Source organism: Hemitrygon akajei, chromosome 17 (assembly GCF_048418815.1).
Source record: "Hemitrygon akajei chromosome 17, sHemAka1.3, whole genome shotgun sequence".
Lineage (NCBI taxonomy): Eukaryota > Metazoa > Chordata > Chondrichthyes > Myliobatiformes > Dasyatidae > Hemitrygon > Hemitrygon akajei.
This window is the reverse complement of record NC_133140.1, coordinates 25,884,485-25,894,440: the sequence shown is the minus strand read 5'-3', so window position 1 is coordinate 25,894,440 and position 9,956 is coordinate 25,884,485.

Below are 9,956 nucleotides of genomic sequence, written 5' to 3'. Positions count from 1 at the left end.
TTTTTCCTGTCACGGACCCCTGCCCGCTCGCGTCGCTTCTGCCTCTTTGCACACCGCTTACGACGTCCCCAACTCTGGCCACCAGCATCAGGCGACTCCGAGGACTGCAGGCCCGATTCCCTCAGCAAGCCGAGGTCGCGCAATCTAACCAGCAGATTTTCATGAAGGTTTGTTTTTGGGCGATCTCTGTATTGTAGCAGTATCTGGCGATGGTAGATAGTCGCTCTGTTTTCCATTGCCCTAAACTCTAATTGTGCCTTAAAACAAAAATCTAAATTAGATTAAAGTAGCACCAGATCTGAAAGGCTGCTGCTGCCTTGTGCCGCGGCGACCATGACTCGCTTCACACCTACGACTGTGTGGCCAAGTACAGCTCCAACACCATAAACAAGTTTGCTGATACTGTAGGTTGTATCAAAGAGGCTGATGAATCAGCATACAGGAAGGAGATAGAAAATTTGGCTGAGTGATGTAATAACAGCAACCTCCAACTCAATGTCAATAAGACCAAGGAACTGATTATAGACTTCAGAAGAGGGAAACCAGAGGACAATGAACTAGTAATCATTGGTGGATCAGAGGTAGGGAAGCTCAGTAACATTAAATTCCCGGGTTCACCATCTCAGGTGACCTGTCCTGGACCCATCGTATCAATATTATTGCAAAGAAAGCACAACAGCACCTCTACTTCCTCCGGAGCCTGCGGAGGTTCAGCATGTCATCAAAAACCTTGACAAACTTCTACAGACGTGTGGTGGAAAGTGTGCTGACTGGCTGCATTCCAGCCTGGTACGGAAACACCAATGCTTTTGAGCGGAAAATCCCACAAAAGGTTATGAATGCGGCCCAGAACGTCACGGGTGAAACCCTCCCAATCATTGAGCACACCGACATGAAATGTTGCCATAGAAAAACAGAAAAGCAGCATCTATCATCAAAGATCCTCACCACCAAGGCCATGCCCTTTCCTCACTGCTGTCATCAGGTTGAAGGTACAGGAGCCTCCGGACTTGCACCACTGGGTTCAAGAACAGTCACTACTGCTCAACCATCAGGCTCGTGAACTAAAGGGGATAGCTGCACTCCTTTAAGGTCACTAGTTTGAGCCTTGGCTGAGGCTTGTGTGTGTGTCCTTGAGCAAGGCACTTAACCACTCATTGCTCTGCGACGACACCGGTGCCAAGCTGTATGGGTCCTAATGCCCTTCCCTTGGACAACATCAGTGGCGTGGAGAGGGGAGACTTGCAGCTTGGGCAATTGCCGGTCTTCCATTAAAAAAAATCTTGCCCAGGCTTGTGCCCTGGAAACTTTCCAAGGTGGAAATCCATGGTCTATCAAGACTAACGGAGGCCTACCTACCTACCTTGAACTAAAGGGGATAGCTGCACTCCTTTAAGAACTCTGTTATAGGATTATTTCATGCTCATTATTTATTGCTATTTGTTTATATCTGCATTTGCAGAGCTTGTTTACAGTTTACAGGTACTGTTCTATAGATTTGTTTAGTATGGCTGCAGAAAAAGAATCTCAGGGTTGTATGTGGTGACATGTATATACTTTGATAATAAATTTTACTTTGAATTTTGAACTTTGCTCTCTTCTTGCTGCTTTCAAAGTTCAAAGTAAATTTTTATTATCAAAGTACACATATGTCACCACATGCAACCCTGGGAGTCATTTTCCTGCAGCCATACTCAGCAAATCTATAGCATAGAAACTATAGCAGCAACAATGAGTGATCAACTCAAGTGCAGAAGACAACAAACTCTTCAAATGCAAATATAAATAAATAGTAATAAATAATGAAACATGAAGTAACAAGATAAAGAGTCCTTAAGTGAGATCATTGGTTGTGGGAACATCTCAATGGATGGGAAAGTGAGGGTAGTTAGCCCCTTTTATTCAAGAGCCTGTGGTTGAGGGGTGGTAACTGTTCTTGAACCTGGTGGTGTGAGTCTTGAGGTTCCTGCACCTTTTAGCTGACAGTAGCAAGAAAAGAGCATGGCCTGGTGGTGAGGATGTTTGATGATGGATGTTGCTTTCCTATGACAGTGTTCCATGTAGTGTGCTCAGTGGCTGGGAGCCATTTATCTGTGATGTGCTGAGCCAAATCCACTACCAATTCAAAGCCATTGGTGTTTCCATACCAAGATGTGATGCAGCCAGCCCATACACTCTCCATTACACATTAACAGAAGTTTGTCAAAGTTTTACATATCGTCCCATATCTCCACAGACCCCTAAGGAAGTCGAGATGCCGCCATGTTTTCTTCACAAATACACTTGCATATTGGGTCCAGGACAGATCCTCTGAAATAGTAATACTCAGAAGTTTAAAGTTGCTAACACTCTCCATCTCTGATCCTCCGATGAGGACTGGCTTGTGGACCTCTGGCTTCCCATTTCTGAAGTCTACAATCAGTTCCTTGGACTGGCTGACATTGAGTGAAATGCTGACTGCACCCTTTTCCATAGATGTTGCCTGGCCAGAAGAGGACCTCCGGCATTTTGTGTGTGCTGCTGTCATCATTCCTGTCTCCTGCAAACACCTCTGAGATGTCCTAATCTCTGGAGCCTTGCTTTTTAGGCTCTACCTGTACACAGGTAGGAAGAGCGCAGCCAAATGATCCGATTTACAGAAATGTGGTCAGGACAAGGCACAGCTGGAAATTCTTCTGTTGTTCTTCCCTGCAATTATTTATTGGGAATGGAGAAAGAAACAAGTTGGAGACACAAGAGAAGCCAGTAATCGCCCTACTCTGAATGGGGGATTCCATAATCCAATTAAATTAAATTAATGTGATGTGAATGAACTGAGAAACCAAGGGGTGTCTGGGCCCCACCAGGCCATCCGTTACTGTTCCCAGGCAATGCCTCTCTCTGCACCGTCAGGGTCCAACTGCCGACCCCTCCTGTCTGTGCGTTACCGTCTCAGGCGACATCTCTCTTTGTACTTAATCTCTTTCCTCCTCCTGTCTCCACTACTGGCACTCTCTAAAGCCTCTGCTGCAAATCTTTCCTCAAAGATCACCCCCACCCCCTCAAAAGAAACTCATGAAGATAATTGCTCTGTACATCTGTACTTTCTCTCTCTGTTGGCAGAAGAGAGGGAGCTGCCAGAGATAAGGAGAGAATAATGTTTACCTTCAGAGCTTGAGCTCCAGTGCTGTTTGTGTTGACTTTACACAATTTCCCAATAAACATTCGAGTTTCCACTGGGTGCTCCAATTATCTCCCACTTCACACAGACCTGGGGGTCGGTTGTCTTCTCCAGGAATGAATAATTAGGAGTCTAAACTGACACTTTGTATTATACACAATTATTAATCATTAACATACAGAAAATGATAGATGGCAATTCATTGAGAGATACAGGAGGGAAACAGACCCTTCTATTAGCCACCTCATCCTGTAATTCATCTGTTATTTAATTCCATTGCCACCCACAAGAAGCCCTGACCCTCCCACTCACTAAAACATTAGGGACATTACAGTAGCAAATTAACACACCATCCCACACATCATTGGAATGTGGGAAGAAACTGGAGCACACAAAAGAAGCCTTTGTGGTCACGTGGAGAACATACAAACTCCACACAAACAGCACCTGAGGTCAGGATTGAATCTGCGTCTCTACATTGCAGTGTCACAGGCCTCTGCAGCTTGTCATGTAGCATAGGGCTTTGAGGTTTCTCGAGCACCAGTATTTACTAACTGTTATCTCAACTGGAGCTGTTAACCCCTGGTGCTTTCTGTTTAATCTTGCCAAGTTGATTGTGACTGGCATGTGTTTCCCACATTCTGTGATTGTTTAAAGAGGACTTGTTTAGCAATGTAGAACATAGAACAGTACAGCACAGGATCAGGCGCTTTGGCCTACAGTGTTGTGTAGTCATTGTACTTGCATGGAGAATGAGTTGTGGTGTCGCTCAGTCGTGACTCCAGTGGTCCGTTGGTATTCATGTTTCTAACCTCTTGTTTCCATCTCATCATGGGGGGGGGGTCTTCTATGGCTCCAGTCCTGTGTGCAACCACCAAGGTGGAATACAAGAGTCCCCTTTAAATAATCACAGAATATGGAAAACATGTGCCAATCAGAATTAACTTGACAAGATTAAACAGAGAGCACTAGGGGTTAATGCCTCCAGTTAAGATAACAAATCGTAAATAAATGTGTTCAAGAACCCTCAAAACCCTCTGCTCTATGGCAAGCTGCAGAGACCCATGTGGTTCATAACATTGTGAGGCATTAGTCTACCACCCGAGCCATTGTACCGACCCTGTCTACATCATCTTTCTGCTTCTCGTCTACACTCGCTCCTGAAATCAATTTAGCATCAGTTCCCAAAGCCATTACAAGAGTAAATCAGATCCACTCTGGAGAAACCAAACAGATAAACCAGTCTGAGAACAGCACTTCATCTTCCAAATGAACACTGTGCAATCATCCAGACCCAATGTCCAGTGTTATCATTTCTGTTAACTGACTTTCTCTGTATCAGAACCGGCCCATTGTGTCGCAATTGTCTGCTGTGTGCTAGCTGTCTAGAATATTCACTCTAATTTTCCTTTAATAACAAGCCTTAGCTGCTGGGGAAAAGCTGCAGTTCTGCCCTGACTTCTATTTCACAGCTTTTCCCTCTCCCCTTGTTTGAAATTTTTACAAATCGCAGGTGGTGAAAATTTGAAATAAAACCAGAAAGTGCTGGAAACACTCAGCAGGTAGACAGCACCTGTGGTGAGAAATAGTTAATGTTTAAGGTCAGATATTCTCTCACCTGAAATAGGGAAGAAAGGAAACTCTCACATCTCTTACTGAGGTTTCAACGGCACTTTATCCCCCCCGGCACCATTGAACCATCCCCACGACAGACATCCACATTGTCACATTTGTCCCTCCTTCATTCCCTCTGACAACTAATTGGATTTCTCTCAAAGTTTGGGACTTCAACATTAAACATAGACTCTGTTTCCTTTTCCACAGCCTGTATCTAACCTACTGAATGTTTTTTTGGTGACTCTTGTTTTTATTTCAGATCTCCAGTGTGAGTGCAATTTTAATTTTTTATTTCCTGTAGGTGGTTTACTATAACTTGGCTTGGTTTTTACTGTGCAAGTAAAAAATGCTTGCTTTATGATCGTCAGGCAGGTGTGAATTGGAATGGGCCTATCGGACACATCCATATGTCAACAACCATTTATAGTTGTTATGGGTTTCCCTTTGGTTTTCTGTAATGATTGGCCAAGGCATTCCTAAATGCTGGGAAGTAAAATGTAAACATGAACTATTTTAAACATTTTGTATTGTGAGGTGGGGAAAGAAATGTATAAATTCTATAGTCATTATCAAACAATTTACAATCAATCATACAAAGGTCCAGAATATTAGGAACACAAAGTTAAGTTTGACATTACCGCAGGATACTTGGTAAGTCAATACAGTTTTGTTGTATATTTAACATTCCAGTTAAATTTGAAGAAATCTTATATATACTGGTGATTAAGCTCTCTGTTCATTTAAATCATTCATTATGTAGAAATTCGTGAAATGCATATGTCAACATGCTACCACGTGATACGTGCATGTCTCGCTTAAAGTAAAGATGAAGTTACACCTGTATTCCTAGACTCTTGTGTCCTCCTTTGAATTAATGAAGTTACAAAACATAACATTGGTGAGGAGCTATTTTAAAACAAATCGAGATGGCTACCAACCTGTTTTAGAGCAGCAAGACATTCAAACTAAAAATAACACAGCAAGTGAAATGACAAGTAAAAAAAATAAAACAGTCCAGCACATACAGAGTTTTCATCGGATGGAAAGACACAATTGAGTTTTTAAAAATACTCAGAAAATGGAATTCATGAGTTCAAAAAACAGAAAGGAAAGATACATAGTTTTATAAAACCGATTACTGGATAATAATAATCATTAAAAAATCATAAATGGCTTACTACATCGGAAAGATTGACAAGTTTGATTATACAACCGGTAACTAGCTCAAAACTAGCCGAGCTATTGGAATGATTTTTTGAAATAAATTAAATACCTAGAAATGAACAGCAAATTAATTAAAATGGAATTGAACACTGGTTCAGCTTTTTCAGTCTTTCCACAAAATGAGTTTGAAGTGCATTTCAAAAAATATTAAAATATGAAGCCTACAGAATCTAACTTATAAGTTATACTGTAGAAAAGATTACTCCTGTGGGAATAACATTTGTGACAGTGAAATACAACAATCAACAAGCTACATTGAGCTTGTATGTGGTAAGAGAAGCATTGTGGGGGCTTGATTGGCTGGGACAACTACAACTTATTGGAGATCCATCCACCATTTGCATGTCACATCCACTGCACTGAAGCGAAAAGAAAACAACTTTAAAAAGTTACTGAATGATGCCAAAAACTGTCTCCATGCCAATCACCATGAACCGTTGCCCAACAGAGGACAAACAGGTGTTGGTACCAGTCTCTGGGCCTCTGATTGGAAAGCATATTGAACCAATGAAGGACTATGCTGCTCAGAGGAAGTGTGAAAGTGACGACAGCAGTTTTCATAAGCAATGTATCTGAGAAAGCTTCTGATACGTTAATCAGCTAGTTGTGAAATGAGGTTTGGTTTTAAACTGAAAGAGATAAAAGGAGCTTCAGGAAAATTGTCAGCAACCGGCTTTTGTGAGTATAAAGAAGCAAAGTCTACTCTGTGTAGTTTAAAGTTATTGCATGATCTTGGAGGCGGAGTTAAGATGGCACTAAATAGTGACTCCTTTGCTTGCATTCTATGGAAACAGCTCTATTTCCATCTTTAATATCTTTATTTTTCCCTTTCAGGGTTCTTTTGAAAACCCTGACCTGGAATTAAATGCTAACTTCAGTTCTTTGTGGGAATGGGACCCATTCTCGGGGTTTCAGGACCGGCCGTTGTTCGGTACACCAAGGGTTCGGCCTGAGAGGCGGCCTGGTGTTTGGAAGCCTAAGATCTCAGGCCTCTGGAGACGGGTGGATCGAGGGTCAGTGTCACGGCAGGAGACTCATTTCATCAGGGAGGCCAGAAAATCTTTCGCTGTGGGCCCAAAGACCCGAGATCTTTGCGACCTTCAGACATGTAGTATTTGTACATTGTAGTTGAGATGCATTCTCTATTGAGTTAGAATTCATACCTAAGCAGAGAGAAATGTTGTGTATTATTATTTCCACTTATACTTGAATTATCTGTGTATATTGGCTTAAGCTTTCTTGGTTGTTTAAATAATAAATGACAGGTAATATGTATAAATACATTAATTGCTTCATCATCATGCTACCATGTCATAAGTGTACACCTTGCTTAAAGTAAAGACCAAATTATCCCTGCACTCATGGACTCTTGTGTATTCCTTTGAATTAATTTAATGTTTTGAGGTTACAAAACACAGAAACATAGAAAAACTACAACACCATACAGGTCCTTCGGCCCACAAAGTTGTGCCAAACATGTCCCTACCTTAGAAATTACTAGGCTTACCCATAGCCCTCTATTTTACTAAGTTCCATGTACCTATCTAAAAGTCTCTTAAAAGACCCTATCATATCTGCCTCCACCACCATTGCTGGCAGCCCATTCCACGCACTCACCACTCTCTGAGTAAACACTTTACCTCTGACATCTCCTCTGTACCTACTCCCCAGCACCTTAAACCTGTGTCCCCTTGTGGCAACCATTTCAGCTCTGCGAAAAAGCCTCTGACTATCCACACAATCAATGCCTCTCATCATCTTATACACCTCTATCAGGTCTCCTCTCAATCTCCATTGCTCCATGGGGAAAAGGCCGAGTTCACTCAACCTATTCTCATAAGGCATGCTCCCCAATCCAGGCAACATCCTTGTAAATCTCTTCTGCATCTTTTCTATGGCTTTCACATCCTTCCTGTAGTGAGGCGACCAGAAATGAGCACAGTACTCAAAGTGGGGTCTGACCAGGGTCCTGTACAGCTGCAATATTACTTCTCGGCTCCTAAATTCAATTCCACGATTGATGAAGGCCAATACACCATACGTCTTCTTAACCACAGAGTCAACCTGCGCAGCTGATTTGAGCGTGCTATGGACTTAGACCCCAAGATCCCTCTGATCCTCCACACTGCCGAGAGTCTTACCTTTAATACTATATTCTGCCATCATATTTGACCTACAAAAATGAAATGAACCACTTCACACTTATCTGGGTTGAACTCCATCTGCCACTTCTCAGTCCAGTTTTGCATCCTATCAATGTCCCGCTGTAAGCTCTGACAGCCCTCCACACTATCCACAACACCTCCAACCATTGCGTCTTCAGCAGACTTACTAACCCATCACTCCACTTCTTCATCCAGTGGGCAGCACGGACATCCTACGTGATCGGCGGGGTGGAGCTCCGATGCACGTAAAAGGGAGAGGGTGGTGTGATCAGATGCAGGGTGGGGCAGCGAGAGCAGTATGTTTGGAAGCGGAGCACGTAACGTGAAGAGGCACAGGGTGGTGAGCTGGTGCACCAGGTAGGCACAAGCTGAGAAACATAGAAAACCTACAGCACAATACAGGCCCTTCAGCCCACAAAGTTGACCCGAACATGTCCCTTCCTTAGAAATTACTAGGCTTACCTATAGCTCCATTTACCTATCTACCTATCGTATCCGCCTCCACCACCGTTGCTGCCAGCCCATTCCACACACTCACCACTCTCTGAGTAAAAAACTTACCCCTGACATCTCCTCTGTACCTACTTTCAAGCACCTTAAACCTATGTCCTCTTGTGGCAATCATTTCAGCTCTAGGAAAAAGCCTCCAACTATCCACATGATCAATGCCGCTCGTCATCTTGTTCACCTCTATCAGGTCACCGCTCATCCTCCATCACTCCAAGGAGAAAAGGCAGAGTTCACTCAACCTATTCTCATTCTATTTTATTTTACTGAGTGATAAAGCACATTATCAAGTCCTTCTGCCCCAGTGAGCCCCCACCATCCAATTACACCCCGTGACCAAATAACCCATACGTCTTTGGACGTGCGAGGACCTAGAGGAAAATTCGCACGGTGATGGGGAGAGCGTGCAAACTCCTTACAGACAACAGTATAATTGAACTCAGGCTGCTGGCACTGTAACAGTGGCATACTAACTGCTACTCTACTGTGCTGCCCCTTCCTGTTTGCAAACATTCAGCATATCATCTAAAGTTTAGACAAAATTCTTTAGGGGGACGGTGGACAGTATATTGACTGGCTGCAGCACAACCTGGTACGGAAACACCAATGTTGTTGAATGTAAAATACTACAAAAAGTAATAGATACAGCCCAGTCAATCACAGGCAAAGCCCTCACCACCACCGAGCACATCCACACGAAATGCCGTTGCAGGAAAGCTGCACCCACCACCAGGGACTCCCACCACCCAGAACATGCTCTCCTCTCACTGTCACCACCAGGAAGAAGGCACAGGAGCCTCTGAGATGTCTGTCCAAGGATCTGATAACAGTGGGGCAGAAGCTGTCCTTGAGCCTGATGGTATGTGCTCTAAAGCCCAACGGGATAGGGAGAAGAGAGAACGTTTCAAGTCCACATTTACCGAAGTGGGAGAAGTCAGAAGGTAGAGCTTTTTACCATTTTTGGGCTCTAAAGATGTGGACAACAGGGAGAAGTGGTGGCACAACCAGGAGTGTATTTGGCAAACTGGGTGCAGTCCCCGTAGGGCAGTGAACAAATGGACTTGAAAGACAGACAGTAGGTTAGAGCTTACACTTAGACTATTGCACAGTCTCATCAGAAGAATTGTGAAATCAATCAATCCACTTTCCAGATAAAGTTACAATACTGTGAGTGACAGGGCAGCGTTCAAGTGGATGGGAAGCAAGAGGGGAGCGTGGAGCTCCGACACTGAAGGAGACACACCAGGATGGAACTAAAGGTGTTGTGAAAGGGCTTAATGGGC